Source organism: Leopardus geoffroyi, chromosome B2 (assembly GCF_018350155.1).
Source record: "Leopardus geoffroyi isolate Oge1 chromosome B2, O.geoffroyi_Oge1_pat1.0, whole genome shotgun sequence".
NCBI classification, from domain to species: Eukaryota; Metazoa; Chordata; class Mammalia; order Carnivora; family Felidae; genus Leopardus; species Leopardus geoffroyi.
The window spans coordinates 7,955,623-7,973,461 of NC_059332.1; positions in this window are offsets into that span (position 1 = coordinate 7,955,623).

Genomic DNA, 17,839 nt, shown 5'->3' on the forward strand with positions numbered 1-17,839 from the left:
GTATATGCTGGGGGAATACATCTCAGTACATATTTGCAATAATTAACTGACAGAATCATGAGCTCCTGATGTACACATAGAAAAGGACGTGGGCTTACCCATTATTCCCCATCCGAGACCAATGCCTTTGTTGAGGCACTCACTGTTTCCCTTTGTGGCTTGACGCACTAGGCTCCTGACTGCCTCTAGTGTCCTTACCTCTGGTGTAGTTTCCTCTTGGCCCACTCATACTCAACGATTTGCTCTTTCCCTTATTTTTTTTTTTAAGTAGTCCCCACATCCAGTACGGAGCCCAACATGGGGCTTGACCTGAGGACCCTGAGATCAAGAACTGAGATGAAGAGTGGGTGCTTCACCAACTGAGCCACCCAGGTGATCCTATTTGCTCTTTCCTAAACAGAGCACATCAGCTCCTACCTTTGCCCCTGACTTTCGCTATCCCTGGACGATTCTTAGTCCCCTTTTTCATCTGGCTCCCTCATATCGAGCACATCTCTTAAATGTCACCTATTCTGGGGGAAGCTTTGTTTGTTGCATCACCCCCCTCAGGTGGCTCTTCTATGTGTCTCATTGCATCCTGGGACATTTCTACATAACTGCTGTCATATTTTATTGTTACTGAATGTCCGTCTCCTCTTTTAGTCTGTGAGGTCTCTGAGGGCAAAATTTCTGTCTTGTATCTCTAGAGCCCCTAGTTCAGGACATCCTTTTTTTTTTTTTTTTTTTTTTTTTTTTTTTTTTTTTTTGCTTCACATATCCCTTTAAGAATCTTACAAAACTTTGGGGCGCCTGGGTGGCTCAGTCGGTTAAGCATCCGACTCGGCTTGGGTCATGATCTCACACTCCACGAGTTCGAGCCCCACGTTGGGCTCTGTGCTGACAGCTCAGAGCCTGGAGCCTGCTTCAGGTTCTGTGTCTCCCTCTCTCTGACCCTCCCCTGTTCACGTTCTTTCTCTGTCTCAAAAATAAAGAAACATTAAAAAAAAACAATTTTTAGAAAGAATCTTATGAAAACTTGAAACTTGCTCTCTAGATGAAAGCACTCTAAATTTTGCACATAATTTGAGGGGGTTCTGGGATACTCTAAATCCATCTGTGGACCTTCGACATCCATGGAGCTCTGGTTAAGAACTCCTGCACAAGCTCCTGGGTACATCAAAATAATTATCACGTAACAAATGATTAATGTGGGTCAGACACTGTTCTGCACGTCACAGGATCTGCCCCATTTCGTCCTTACAACAATCCTATGAGGTAGATACTGTAATTATCCCCAGTTTAAAGATGAGGAAGCTGAGGAACAGCTTGGGAGTAACTTGCTCACGGCTATTCTGAGCTAGCGTTCTTAATTAGCCTGCTCTGTCAACCACAACGCCTCCTTCCTCTTGGCCCCACTATGGCGCTGTTCACAGTACTCTGCCTAAAGGGCACTGCAAAATGTTGAATGAGCCACAGAATGAGCAATGCTGTCATATGTACCAGAAACTATGAATAAGGTTAAAATCATGTGGAAAATAAAAAAAGGCTTAGCATTCAAATGGTTTGAGCTCTCTCAATGGACTGGATAGGATAGAATATAGGCTACACCCAGCCTCCTTTTAGCTTTAAGTATAAGGAGTGGGAAGGTAAAGAACTTTTACTGAATGTTTGATACACGAATGACCTTGAGTTTGGTGTTTCCTAAACAAACCTGATCACACAATAGCGGTAACAGAGCTTGGACTAAAATTGAATTTTGAGTCAGGTATTGACCTCAGGGAAGGACAGGATGGGAAAATACACAGTGCTGTGTTTTATATATTTTTATATTTTTTAATGTTCATGTTTTTATTTCCAAATATTTATTTCTGAGAGAGAGAGAGAGAGAGAGGGAGAGACAGAGAGAGCGAGCGAGCAGGGGAGGGGCAGAGAATCCAAAGCAGGTTCTGTGCTGACAGCGGAGAGCCCAATGCAGGACTTGAACTCACAATCTGTGAGATCATGACCTGAGCCGAAGTCAGATGCTCAACTGACTGAGCCACCCACGTGCCCCAAGCGTTGTGTCTTTAAAAGCAAGCATTAATAAAGCACAGTTTATAAAAGCCGAACTGTTGGCTCCCTGTGACATCACCGAGTGGAAGTTTCAGTGCTAGAATGGAGAGCGGTTAAGGAGGTACGGGTGGGCTAAACTTTTTCTTTCTTTTAATAAAAATAGGCCTTTCATGTCTTTTGTGATAAGGAAGAGTTCTACAATTCCAGTTTGATGTGAATAGGACCTTCACTCAAGTGTGCATACACACGCACATCTGGATTCAGAAAGGAAGGAAGGGAAGGTGGGACTGAAGGAGAAGAGAGGCCCATAAGTGATTATCATGTGCCAGCAATCACATTAACCGATTCCAAATAGAGTCTCTCAGCCAACCTGGCCTGTGGTGCCCACTATAGTCAACGGTTCAAAGGTCAAACGTCAGGCACTGCTTGGGGGAGGAGCCCAATAGAACAAGATAAAAACAGTAGCAGGGAGACTTTACTTGTTCAAAGAAACTGTAGTCTTCTTCAGAATCTTCTAAGAACACTACCTTACCAATTCTAATTGTTGTTCACGAACAGTTAAAAAAATTTTTTCATGTTTATTTATTATTGAGAGACAGACACAGAGTGTGAGCAGGGGAGGGGTAGAGAGAGGGGAAGACACAGAACCCCAAGCAGGCTCCAGGCTCTGAGCGGTCAGCACAGAGCCCGACACGGGGCTTGAACGCACAAACCGCGAGATCACAACCTGAGCTGAAGTCAGTCGCCTAACCAACTGAGCCACCCAGGCGCCCCTGTCCGTGAACAATTGTAACCACCCCTGGGAAAGCCTAGAAGTAAGAAAACGCTCTCGGTGTCCTTCATTCCCCCATTGTTGCTGGGGCTGATCTTACTGTGTTCTGCAGAGTGGACTCAGGAGATCCAGCTCCAGGTAAGACTCGAACCCACTTCTGGCCTGTGTGTAGAGGGGGCTCAGGGCTTCATAGGGCCAGTGTTGAACCCTGAAGCTCCTGGGGATGTGAATCTACATGTCTGGTGGGGAGGTCAAGGGTATGTGATGTTGGTCATTGTCCAAGTTTGTGCCCTCAGGGTGGGTCTCCTCAGTGCTCAAGGTGCTTACAACTCTCTCTCACAAATTGTGGCTGATACTCTCTCTATCAGCTGTTTTCATTGCCCGTGCTTATCCAGATCACTGGCCCTAGACATCTTGGTTTCTCAGTGCCAATATCTGGGTTATGGAGGATGACATAACAAACAAACTAACACAGGACTTTTTGGAACTAAATTTGGGGAAATTGTCTGGTTTTATTTTTTTAAATATAAGAAAAAAAGTGTCCTGAAATGTTATATTAGCAAGTCATTTAAAAATACTTGGCTGGCAATGTTTTTTTTTTTTTTTTTAGTTTTTTAAAGTTTATTTATTTATTTATTTTGACAGATACAGAGACAGCATGAGTAGGGGAGGGGCAGACAGAGGGAGAGAGAGAATCCCAAGCAGGTTCCGCACTGTCATCACACAGCCCGAAGTGGGGCTCGAATGCACGGAACCGCGAGATCATGACCTGAGCCAAAACCGAGAGTCGGACGCTTAGCCGACTGAGCCACCCAGGCGCCCTATGGCTGGAAATGTTTTCTAACTTTTTCTAATATTAGCTTGGCTTTCTTTATAACTTAGCTATCTACAAGCCATCATCTGAACGGGGCTAAGTCAAGCCAGTTTTCCACTGAGTTACTCTAATTATCCAGTCTGCCTCGCCAGTTGTGTTGTAATTCATTAAAATTCCTTTTGCCCCTTTTCAGTTGGATACATTTTCAGCTTTCTAAATTCTAGTCTCTTCCTGTTTCAAAAATGTAGACAGTTAACAGATATATTCATATCCCATTTGTTTGTTAATTTGCTTTTACGATGATCTCTCTATCCCTTTAATTTCTAACCCACGGCTGTACCTCTGTTTCCCGTTAAAATGCAAATTTTCTTAGAAGCTGGCCCCTACAGCTGATAGCAAAAGAATTTTGATCTTGCAAAATCATCTGCCTTTGGATGAAGGATTCCCACCACATGTATGAATTTGCCCCTGGATGCAAATCCAGCGAGAGCGGGCTCTGTGGCGGGCTTGGGGAGAGGCAGGTGGTGTCTTTGGGGTGAAGAAGGTATTACACTCTATGAAGAATGCATCCCTGTGCTACGGAACAGGACTGAGAATGAAGCCTTTGCTTTTTGCCCTTTTAGAAAGTCTGCATAGGTGCGTCGCCATAAGATGCTGGCAGGTCATCTGCATATTATCAGGGCAGTTGACTTTATGTAAGTCTGCCCTTTGGCTTTTAAAGATCTCTCCGGGTAGCCTGATTAGGAGAGGTTATCAGGTCCCCGACCTGCTTGGTAGAGGTCACTGTTTAACTTGTATAAATGCTATATGGGAATGTATCTTTCGTCACCGCGGACCATATCATTCTTGTAACCAGGCACCCAAGGAAGTCCCAAAGTATTCCTCCTGGGGCTGCACAGCCTTGGAGCTGTTCGGGTGAGCTTTACCTTTGCTTTTTCTAATGTTTGCTATCTGGAGAGCATTATCCAGGGAATAGTTTGGCTTCGGAGGGAGGCTGAATCCCTTTTCATTTCTTCTCAGCCAGTGGAACATCCTTCTTTAGATTACAAACCGAATATAATTCCATCAGGAAGAGTAGACTCCCAGGAGGAAATATCAATCAATAGTGGAGGATTATTGAAAAATAAGATACAGTGTTTTTTTTCTTTGCATTTTTTTTTTTTTAGAGAAGACAGGACTATAATTTACAGTACAATTCTGCTTTGTTTTTTTTTTTTTTTAATTTTTTTTTTAATTTTTTTTTTTCAACGTTTATTTATTTTTGGGACAGAGAGAGACAGAGCATGAACGGGGGAGGGGCAGAGAGAGAGGGAGACACAGAATCGGAAACAGGCTCCAGGCTCTGAGCCATCAGCCCAGAGCCCGACGCGGGGCTCGAACTCACGGACCGCGAGATCGTGACCTGGCTGAAGTCGGACGCTTTAACCGACTGCGCCACCCAGGCGCCCCCTCTGCTTTGTGTTTTTTAAGACACAAATTAGAGAATCTTGCGAAAATCATTGCTTGCTTCAACTCAAAAGGGAAAATGAAGCTAGAAATAACTCTAAAAACATATCCGATTGCCTGAACATTATTTTACAGGTCTGAATAAAGAGAGAATGTGACTTAGATTATATATGATAACTCAGTATTTGTTAATCTTATATAAAATTAAATCATATTGTGCATTATGTAGTCTGTATTTTACTTAATTTAGTTTTACAAAATAGGGATTTTCAACTGTAATCACTCTTACCACTGTTACAGTGATTATATTGGTTAAGGGTTATGCACTATAAGAAGATTAAAAAATCTTAAAAAATTTTTTTCATGTTTTATCTATTTCATGTTTTATCTAGAGACAGGGAGAGGCAGAGGGTGAGTGAAGAGGGCCAGAGAGAAAGGAAGACACAGAATCTGAAGCAGGCTCCAGGCTCAGAGCTGTCAGCACAGAGCCTGATGCAGGGCTCGAACCCAGGAACTGGGAGATCATGACCAGAGCCGAAGTTGGACACTCAACCGACTGAGCCACCCAGGCACCCCAAGAAGATAAAAAATCTTTAAAAAAAGTTTTTTAAAGTAAGCTCTATGCCCAACATGGGGCTTGAATCTCTGACTCTGAGAACAAAAGTCACACACTTTACTGATTAAGCCAGCCAGGGGCCCCAAGAAGATAAAAAATATTTGAGGTGACTATGAATTTTATCTAATTGCATTGGTCCGTTAAAAAAATACAGTACTCACCCCTATCAAAATAACACCAGCCTTCTTCACAGAGCTAGAACAAATAATCCTAAAATTTGTATGGAATCAGAAAAGACCCCAAATAGCCAAAGCAATCTTGAAAAAGAAAACCAAAGCAGGAGGCATCACAATCCCGGACTTCAAACTATACTACAAAGCTGTAATTATCAAGACAGTATGGTACTGGTACAAGAACAGACACTCAGATCAATGAAACAGAATAGAGAACCCAGAAATGGACCCACAAACATATGGTCACCCAATCTTTGACAAAGCAGGAAAGAATATCCGATGGAATAAAGACAGTCTCTTCAGCAAGTGGTGCTGGGAAAACTGGACAGCGACATGCAGAAGAATGAACCTGGACCACTTTCTTACACAAAAATAAACTCAAAATGGATGAAAGACCTCAATGTAAGACAGGAAGCCATCAAAATCCTCAAGGAGAAGGCAGGCAAAAACCTCTTTGATATTGGCCACAGCAACTGCTTACTCAACACGTCTCCAGAGGCAAGGGAAACAAAAGCAAAAATTAACTACTGGGACTTCATCACAATAAAAATCTTCTGCACAGCGAAGGAAACAATCAGCAAAACTAAAAGGCAATCGACAGAATGGGAGGAGATATTCGAAAATGACATATCAGATAAAGGGTTAGGATCCAAAATCTATAAAGAGCTTATCAAACTCAACACCCAAAAAATAATCCAGTGAAGAAATGGCTAAAGACAGGAATAGACACTTCTCCAAAGAAGACATCCAGATGGCCAACCGACACATCACTCATCATCAGGGAAATACAAATCCAACCCACAATGAGATACCACCTGACACCTGTCAGAATGGCCACCATTAACAACTCAGGCAACAACAGATGTTGGCAAGGATGCGGAGAAAGAGGATCTCTTTTGCATTGTTGGTGGGAATGCAAGCTGGTGCAGCCACTCTGGAAAACAGTATGGAGGTTCCTCAAAAAGCTAAAAATAGGGGCGCCTGGGTGGCGCAGTCGGTTGAGCGTCCGACTTCAGCCAGGTCACGATCTCGTGGTCCATGAGTTCGAGCCCCGCATCGGGCTCTGGGCTGATGGCTCAGAGCCTGGAGCCTGTTTCCGATTCTGTGTCTCCCTCTCTCTCTGCCCCTCCCCCGTTCATGCTCTGTCTCTCTCTGTCCCAAAAATAAAAAAAAAATAAAAAAAAAAAAAAAGCTAAAAATAGAACTACCCTACGACCCAGCAATTGTGCTACTAGGCATTTATCCAAGGGATACAGGTGTGCTGTTTCAAAGGGACACATGCACCCCTATGTTTATAGCAGCACTAGCAACAATAGCTATATATATATATATATATATATATATATATATAATGGATAAAGAAAATACACACACACACACACACACACACACATACACAATGGAGTATTACTCAGCAATCAAAAAGAATGAAATTTTGCCATTTGCAACTACATGGATGGAACTGGAGGGTATTATGCTAAGTGAAATTAGTCAGAGAAAGACAAATAATCATATGACTTCACTCATGCGAGGACTTTCAGAGACATAACAGATGACCAGAAGGGAAGGGAAACAAAAATAATATAAAAACAGGGAGGGGGACAAAACAGAAGAGACCCTTAAATATGGAGAACAGAGGGTTACTGGAGCGGGTGTGGGAGGGGGGATGGGCTAAATGGGGAAGGGGCACTAAGGAATCTACTCCTGAAATCATTGTTGCACTATATGCTAACTAATTTGTATGTAAATTAAAAATATAAAAATAAAGTACAGTACCCATCGGTGGGCTAAATTGTAGGAGCATAACACCTAACGTTATTTCTGGAAATTCAAAAACTATCTTCCTAGCTTTCTTTTCATCTGTCCTGTGGAACATGGCATATCAAAGATCTTATTCCGCAAGGTTTTGCAAGATTATTTTAACAGCCCTCTCTCTACATTCCTTCTGTAAGAGTCATTCGCTTTTGAAAAATGACTATATTTATAATTTGGGCCTCGAACCCCTGGGAACCCTTGGAGTTTCTTTAAGGAGTGCTGAAATCTATATTTATACCAAGTGTTATCGAGGACAGAATAAAGAATGTACTGGAATATATGTACCACTTTTCATACATAAGTAACTGTTGTGATGATTAATAAATACAAAATATACTGCTTTCATGGTAGCTTTTGGTAATCTCAATCAACAAAGACTAAAACAAAACTAGTAGAATTAGGTAAAACATGGGCTCTCATACTTCAAAAGTTTGGAAACTACTAGAAAATAGGAGTGGAGAGTGCCACCAATATGGCAAGTTTCCATTTCAACTAAAGTTCCTTGTGTGCCTCTGAACTCCACATGGTCAAAGGAGTTATTCAATTCCAAGAATGATTCATGCTTATATAATATACTGGTAACAAGAGTATAAAGCATTAGGTTTTGTGGAGGAAAAGGGGGGGGGCGCATTCAAATGATCTGCTAATATGGAGTCTTTTTTTTTTTTTTTTTTTTTAATGCTCTCAAATTACCTACCACATTGTGGCTAAGTAGATGAAGCTGGCTGCAGTCGTCTATTAAACTCTAAAGAGCTTTCAGCCGGCCAGAATCCACTGAATCATAATTACAGAGAGGACTCCATGAAAAGCACCCAGCTCTGCCTCCACTTCTCAAGCTGCGCCCCACTAAGGATCAGTGCTGTGTCACAAAAAAATGAGCAGTCAGGGCAGAGACCGGCTGGGGGCAGATGCAGCAGAAAGAACCAGGCAAAGTTCTGGATAGAACTTCGTGAAGCTTTGTAAAGGGCAGAGTCACTAGCTACCAGACAGACCACACAGTGAGTTCACTCCCATCCCTCTGACACCACCCAAACCTACCGTCTAACATTTGAATGTAAAGGACCCGGCGAAGGGGGCGCCTGGGTGGCTCTCTGGGTGGAGCAGGTGCTCTTGATCTCGGGGTTGTGAGTTCGGGCCCCACGGTGGGTGTAGAGATTACTTACAAAAAAAAAAAAAAAATCTTAAAAAAAAAGAAGAGAGAAAGAAAGAACCCAGTGAAGACAAGGCATTTCCTTGTCAACAGCCAGGAAAAGTTCTGCTTCCACTCCGAGTAGGCAAACAAATCCATTCGTTTACACACGCCACACAAGTTTTTATTGTTTATAACTAATTACAGCTCTCTTTCATGTTTTCACACTCTGGGTCTAAGGAGAGAAGGGAATTGGGCCTGTTAACCTTCGTATGCAACTAAGAAGCAGTTTATGGCTGGCCAGGTGCAAATGCCGTATCTAATCTCTCCTGTGTCTGTCTTACAGCAGCTGCAGCAGCTGGAGGGGGTTAGGGAGCTATTAAATATCAAGGAAATTTTGTGCCAATGTTGTCCGCTTTCAGGGTGGTTCGAGAAAGTCACAGATTGTCTTCCGCTCAGAAGCATGGCAGGTTATTACTGGAGTAAGAGCCATTCTTGCCGAGATCCCCTCAGGGAGGGCGAGGGCAAAGTGACCCGCCCCAAGTTCAAGGGGGAACCTGAGGCCCTTTATCAGTCTCCTTCCTTTTTGGCACCGAAGCCCCGATAGCTGCAAAAGCAGTCTTAAGCCTTGTGCCTTACTATCACTGGTTCTTTGTGACTGTGGATAGGACACTATGGTACTCAGAACCAAGAGAACTCACCCGGAAAACAAAACCTTTCTTTAATCCCGCAGTAATGCCCAAGGATATTTAAAGAGTTAAGAATATATGTTTGAGTAAAGTAAAATGAGATCCTGGAGAGAGAGTATAAGACAAAAGGAAGGTTTTCATGAGCTACTCAAGCAAGGTGATGCAGGGCAATAAACACTGGCTGTGAAAATATGGGGTGAGAGCCAGCTCTAGAACTTGCTGGAAGCCTGAGTTGGAACAAGGCATCTGAGTCCCCGGGAGTCGATCAGGAAACGACCGCTTTTGGTTTTTACAAATCTATACCCAGGGCCCACCACCTACCCAGAAGACACAATCTAGACCACCTAATCATGGAGACAAGACGGACACAGGCACAGTTATCACCTAGAGACAATTTTTGCAAAGTAAGATATTCATGGAAGAACAATCTATATGTGCACAGAAAATCAGCACGTTTGTTTACTTAAACTTGCACAATGTTGTACATCAAATGTATCTCAACAAATCTGGAAAAAAACAAAGTGGAGGACGGTCTGTAATGAGATGCTACAGTGTTCTATCTTTAGCTCTGTTCTGTGTAGGTGTCTTTTCCTGTCCCCAGATATTTAGATGGGACTGCAGATGGCACCTGTAGCAGGTAGAAGTTGTGTCTGCCGAATGTAACAGAATCCTGATGCCAGAGGCTTAACCCAATAGGGGTTGTTTCTGTCACACGACAGGGGCTCTGGTGACGCACGGTGAAGGGCAGGCTACTCTTCCTTCTCCATCATTCTTGGCATCTGGCTTTCTTTCTCCTGGGGCTAGCCTCCTTAATAAACATACCCGGATGCCCACCCAGTGACTTCTGCTCTTACCTTACTGGCCAGAACTGTGTCACGTGACCACCCCTAGCTGCAAGGGATGCTGGGAGATACACTGCTTTGGTTGAACCAGATCAAGCATCTGTCAGTAGGGAAGAAGGCAGATGTGGATACTGGGTATGCAACAGCAGTGGCTGGCACAGGACGAGAGATTCACAGGTCACCCAGGCTGGAGAGGGCAGTGAATCCATGGAACGATGGAGTCACACACCCCAGAAGGATCTTAGGAGAATGGCTTGACAAAATGGATCTAACATGCACACTTCAATAGGGTTACCCCGAGTCTAAAAAAATCAACTGTATTATAGATAGAATGGGGGAAATGTTTCTTCATAATCCTATAAAAATATCTATGAATTTTCATTTACCACAAGAGTAGTAACAGCAATCAAAATAACATCTTGTATTTCCCGGATGTTTACTATTGGTTATCTTCCATTTAGTGCTCAGAGTAATTCTCTGAGGCAGACTTGTTGTTATTATTAATATCCCTATATTATTATTATTTTTTCAACGTTTATTCATTTTTGGGACAGAGAGAGACAGAGCATGAACGGGGGAGGGGCAGAGAGAGAGGGAGACACAGAATCGGAAACAGGCTCCAGGCTCTGAGCCATCAGCCCAGAGCCTGATGTGGGGCTCGAACTCGCGGACCGCGAGATCGTGACCCGGCTGAAGTCGGACGCTTAACCGACTGCGCCACCCAGGCGCCCCAATATCCCTATATTATTTTTCAAAAAATTGAGAAATATAAGTAACTTGACCAAAATCCTATAGCTAGTAAGTAGGTGGGCCAGGATTTGAACCTAATGCCAGAAGCCTTATATTATTTCCCAAGGAAAATTGATTTAGTTCTAAAAGAGCTAATTCAATATATTTTCTTTTTTATTATAGTATACATTTTATTTTATTTTATTTTATTTTTTTAAGTATAACTTATTGTCAAGTTGGCTAACATACAACGTGTACAGTGAGCTCTTGGTTTTAGGGGCTAATTCAATATTTTTTTAAAGGATTTTTTAAGTGAGCTCTACACCCAACATGGGGCTCAAACTCACAACCCTGAGATCAAGAGTCACATGCCCCACCAACTGAGCCAGCCAGCCACCCCAAAGGCAAACTGGATCTTGGACTGCGTTACTAGTATTATAATATCTATAACAGCCTTTGTCTCTGATCAGAACATATTTGTGGCATTACTCTTAATTCTGGAAGCCACGTTCTTCAGACAGACGAGATCAGCTAAATCCTTCCTGTACCCCTGCCACCTCTACATCAGTTTCAGTGGGTAAGAAAGATGCTCAAGGCCAACACCCCACCTTGCTCTTGGCCTTGTCCCATGTCTTTCTGGAGCTCCAACACCTGACTCTTCTGTGTCCCATACCTCCAATTGTCACTTTCTACCAGTTCCTTTTTCTTCAGCCAATAAATTTATTTTAAACGTTTCCATCCTAAATAAAGACCCCTCCAAAACCTCATTTGTGGAAATATGTACCTTTTTAACTATGGCTTCGAATGAGCCCTCGTTCACCACACTTCTTAAAAGAATATTTAACATAGGCTCTCTACCTCCTTCCTTCCCATTTATATGCCCTTTTCAATTTCCAACTATGTTGAACATCCTCAGCGATTTAAAACTCCAAGTCCAGGGGCGCCTGGGTGGCGCAGTCGGTTAAGCGTCCGACTTCAGCCAGGTCACGATCTCGCGGTCTGTGAGTTCGAGCCCCGCGTCAGGCTCTGGGCTGATGGCTCAGAGCCTGGAGCCTGTTTCCGATTCTGTGTCTCCCTCTCTCTCTGCCCCTCCCCCGTTCATGCTCTGTCTCTCTCTGTCCCAAAAATAAATAAACGTTGAAAAAAAAAAAATTTAAAACTCCAAGTCCGTCCTCAGCAGCTGCCATCTTTAGAAGTCAAACAAGCGGACAAACTGGATGCTTGTTGGAGGCTCATACTCAAGGGCTGCTCATTTTTCTGACATTCCTCTTTACATTTTTTTTAAACATTTGTTCATTTTTGAGAGACAGAGAGAACAGAGCATGAGCAAGGGAGGGGCAGAGAGAGAGAGAGGGAGACACAGACTCCGAAGCAGGCTCCAGGCTCTGAGCTGTCAGCACAGAGCCCGACGCGGGGCTCGAACCCACAGACCGTGAGATCATGACCTGAGCCTAAGTCGGCTGCTTACCCAACTGAGCCACCCAGGCGCCCCCGGATGTGCCTCTTCAAGGCATTCATAAGTCTTTTAAGTCCAGTTTTCACAAACGTGTTCTCCAACTAAATCAATAGGACTTTTAATTCACTACGAAACGGTCAACTCTGCAATGATTTTGTTGGTTTGCTGTTCATTTTCTCTTTGTGTTGTGCTTACCATAAGAAGGCTGACTACTTCCTTTTATACTGAAATAATTTTGGTGCCTGTGACCGTATTTAATTCATCGTGGAAATGAAGGCATATTGAGTGATAAAATAAATGAAAAATGGCTCTTCCATTTTTAGTTATCAGTGGAATAAGCATCAGTGACAGGAAGGGTCTGGGAAAAGAAAATCGATCATCCTCTTGCATCCACACCAGTCCTGTCATTCCCCAGCACCATAGCCTCTCGGGACAGAAGAGACCTGAGTCACTTTGGAAGTAGGTAATTTCACAAAGCCATGGAAAACCACAACAATTAACCGCAAGTGTAATATAACTATATTTCTTACTCCAGCACCTAGAGTTGATTAAGCACAGTGGTGGTGGTGGGAAATTCCAATTCTTGCCAATTTTAGGCCGCGTCTGTATCCAGTGGATTGTAGCAAACGATATCCCTCATGGAAAAACTCTAAAATTTCCTGAAAGTAGAAGTAAAACCGTACAACTGACCCTGGGAACGACACAGGGGCCAATGCCCAGCCCCCCAACCCAGGCAGACAAAAATCTGTATAAAACTTTTGACTCGCCCCCAAAAACTTAACTACTAATAACCTACTGTTGATCAGAAGCCTTACTGATAACAGTTGGTTAATACATGTTTTGTACACTGTGTGCGTTACATACTATATTCTTACAATAAAGTAAGCTAGAGAAAAAAAATGTTATTTAAAAAAATCACAAGGGGGCTTCCTGGGTGGCTCAGTGCTTCGGGTTTCCGAGTTTGGCTCAGGTCATGATCTCATGGTTTGTGGGTTCAGGCCCCGTGTCGGGCTCTGTGCTAGCAGCTCAGAGACTGGAGCCTGTTTCGGAGTCTGTGTCTCCCTCTCTCTCTCTTTCTCCCCCACTCATGCTCTGTCTCTCTCGCTCTCTCTCTCAAAAATAAATAAACATTAAACAAATTTAATTAAAAAAATATGGAAGAGAAAATACATTTATAATGCAAGACAATAAAAAAACTCCACATTTAAGTGAACCCACGCAGTTCAAACCCATGTTGTTTAAAGGTCAACTGTAATTGATTTGATCTCTTATCAAAATACAAAGAAATAGTTTTCCTACCAGATACTTATTTGCCTCTTTGTAGGTTTTCAGTCCTGACCATTTGCAAAGCATGGTTAAAACAAGAAGTTGCCAAAGGCAGGAGGGAGGGAGAGGCAGGGTCTAGGAGCAGTAGGGGCGGAGGTGAGTGGTGGCATACAACTAGATCATTCCAGATCACGGCGGGGGGGGGGGGTCCCCAAATCATGATGGTTTGACTCACGAGTTTTTGGCTTCACAGTGGTACAAACGCGGTACCAAGTCAGTAGAGACTGTACTTCTCCCAGGCTAGCGATACGTGGTCCGATACCGTCTTGTGATGCTGGGCAGCCGCAGGAAGTTTTACTCCCGCTCAGCCACACGCTCATGAGGGGCAACGCCTGGTACACGCCACAGTCATTCTGTACACATCCAACTGCTCTGTGTTTCACGGTCGGTAGGGTGTTCAACAAATTCCATGATATATTCAACGCTGTTATTTACTGGCTTTTCAAGTTGATCGTATATGCAGTCTGTTTTGGAAGAATGCATATCGGTGCAAGTTTCCTGTGTGTTTATTAATGTGGGGGCTCTCGCTAGCTTCTGTAGGTGCTTGTGTGATGTTTTCCAACTATCCCCAACTTCTGGTTCTGCTTCACTCTAACAACAAGTCGGCCAGCACTTCCTTCCTTCTCCCTTTTTCCTCTCTTTCTCATCTTACCTCAGGAATAGAAACATGAAAGTAAGTAAGTGCATGTATGTGGTATGGGGGGAAATCTTTGAGCCAGGAGATAGAAGACATTGGGCAAATTATTACCTTCTCTCTCTCAAGACTATCACTTTTAAGCTGAGTAATGCTCACAAATGCATGATGCGTGTGAACGTGCTTTTTAAAAAGTTTGAAGTGCTCTTTAAAATCCAAAGACTAACCTAGGAGTGCCTGAGTGGCTCGGTTGGTTAAGCATCTGAGTCTTGATATCAGCTCAGGTCATGATCTCATGGTTCATGAGATCCAGTCCCACGCTAGGCTCTTGGCTAACAGCATGGATCCTGCTTGGGATTCTCTCTCTCCCTTCTCTCACTGCCCCTCCCCTGCTCATGCTCTCTGTCTCTCTCAAAATAAAGAAATAAACTTAAAAAAATCCAAAAACTAATCTAATAGTATTCTTCGGGGCGCCTGAGTGGCTCAGTTGGTTGAGGGTCCCACTTTGGCTCAGGTCATGATCTTGTGGTTGGTTGGTTCAAGCCCCACGTTGGGCTCTGTGCTGACAGCTTGGAACCTGGAGCCTGCTTCTGATTCTGTGTCTTTCTCTCTCTCTGCCCCTCTCCAGTTCATGCTCTCTTCCTCTCTCTGAAAAATCAATAAATAAACTTAAAAAAATTAATAGTATTCTTAAACTTTTTGAGTAATTCTAGGGGCACCTGGGTGGCTCAGTCTGCTGAGCGTCTGACTTCAGCTCAGGTCATGATCTCATGGCTCGTGAGTTCTAGCCCCACGTTGGGCACTCTGCTGTCAGCATAGAGCCTGCTTTGGTTCCTGTCTCCCTCTCTCTCTCTCCCTCCCCAGCTCATGCTTTCTCTCTGTCTTAAAAAAATAAATAAAAACATCAAAAACATTTTTTTTGAGTAATTCTAGTACCAATCTTCCTCGACTTACATCCTGCTAAACCCATCATGACTTGAAAATACCCTGAGTCAAAAATGCAGTTAGTACACCTGACCTACTGACATCATAGTTCAGCCTTGCCTACCTTGAATGTGCTTAGAACACTTACTTTAGCCTACAGCTGGGCAAATCATCTAACACAAAGGCTATTTTATAATAAAGTACGAATAGCTCATAAATTCACTTTATATAATATAGGGGAAAAATAAAGCTTTATACTGAGTTTCTAACCTACACTTACAGCCTATACTTTAGTATATTTTACCAAACAACATTCTTCAAAAGAGTTAAGGAAAAAGAATAACCTAAAAGTGTTCCACAGGTACAGAAACAGTTTAGGGGAACATTCTATTACGCATGTTTTCATGGAGGGATCAAATAGCATGCAATTATTTTGTAATTGCCTTTTAGCCCCTTGCTATGTAATTATTCATTTGGTTATATATGCTTTACAAATTAGCACCCCCAAAGATCTAAAAAAAATTACACAGAACATGGTGATTATCCTTAGAGTTACATTGTTTCTCAAGGGGTAACTGCCATTTAGTGTTCTAGGTCTGAGTTCACATCATGACCTCATGGTGATCATGTACTTACAGAGTAACTTGCCTGGCTGTTGGGGCCTCAAAATATGCACAGCTAGAGCAGGAAAAGTGATTGGGAACAGGTGCAAATCCAAAATGGCGAGCGTTGTGTGTTCAGACAAGCTCCAGGCTGCCTAGGGTTCACAGTAAATAGTGTTGAATGCATGCGTGTGTGTGTGTGTGTGTGTGTGTGTGTGTGCGCATGCGCACACTCGTGCACATGTACACATACACCTGCACGTTTCTTAGGTCTCCCAAAGGCCGACCAATACACAGAGAAAAGCTTTTACCCAACCAAGAGTCATTCCCACTTAAAAACCCACACACATTTGTTAGATTTCTTAGAAGGTCAAGGGAAGAGAAATATAAATGTCTCACTTCCTTTTCAAATTGAGAACAACAAAAGTAAAAACATCTTTCATTAAATACAAGAATTGACAACACATAGCTTGGGAGGGAGAGCAAGAAAGATACGGGAGACTACTTAAAATCACAGAAAATCCCGGAAAATCACAGAGCTGTGTGTTCAGTATGAAGGCTGTCCCGAATGCATAGGCATTATAAAATGATATGGTTTCTGGAGTGAACAGAGGAAGCCTCAGAGAGTCAATTTACTAGCATACCGATGAGTTCAAGTATCTTTAAAGGAATGCTTTAATGAAAAGCTCATTTTGCTAATATTCTTATGGGACAGGGTCTCCCTGGTCACAAACTCTTAGATTGTAACCCTTCCCTCAGTGACTCCAAGACTAATTTCTATTTTTCTCTCCTTTCTCTTGGGCTCTTTCAAACCATTTAAAGACCGTTGTAGGAAGCCCATGTTTGAATATCAACGTGTAAGAGCACAAGATTTAAGTTTGAACCCACATTAGACAATGCGGGTTTGAATCCACAAGCCTGTATTTCCCAGATGTGTGGTTTGAACAATACTCCTCTCTTTGTGCTTCCGCTTTCCCAGTTGTGACAGGGACCTAATAGTTCCTACCTAATGGAGTCAGTATGAGAATACCTTCTTCACAGGGTTGTCGTAGGGATTAAGTAGGTTATTACATGTAAAGCCGTTGGCACTCTGGCCATAGTAAGCCCTATGTATGCGTTTATTTTTATCCTTATTATTTTATTTATTTACTTTTATTATTATACTTATGATTGGGAAGATATCATGCGTACTTGGCACTTTGTAAACTCTCAATAAATGGTAATTATGCCTATTCTTTTTTTTGCAGTTCTGTTATTATACATTAGTATTTGGGTTAAAGCATCTTTTTCTTCAGGGACTGGGAGGCTGATGTCTCCTGGGCCATAGCCTGGCTATTTAGAGGGTTCCTGTTGTCCCCGCTGATGCCATTTTCTGGGAGTGGAACTTTAGCTCTGAAAATGAGCAAACCCAAAGGAGGTGGGCCAGGAGACCCACAACCCTTGAAAGGAGGCAGGGCAAGGAGAGTCAGGTGACTTGTCCTTTCTAATAGAACTTACTGCCTAGAAAACTCAGTCTAGAAGAATGGCATGACTTCATTTTGTATTCCCTTGGGATTTTGTGTGAACCTAGGGTACCATGGTGATAATCCTGTCCCCCTTTTGCTCTTTTTAAAAAAATTTTTTTCTTAACATTTATTCATTTTTGAGAGACAGAGACCGAGTTGAGTCGGGGAGGGGCAGAGAATGAGGGAGACACAGACAGAATCCGAAGCAGGCTCCAGGCTCTGAGCTGTCAGCACAGAGCCCAAAGCGGGGCTTGAATTCATGGCCCGCGAGATCATGACCTGAGCTGAAGTCGGACCCTTAAGCGACTGAGCCACCCAGGCGCCCCCCACCTATTT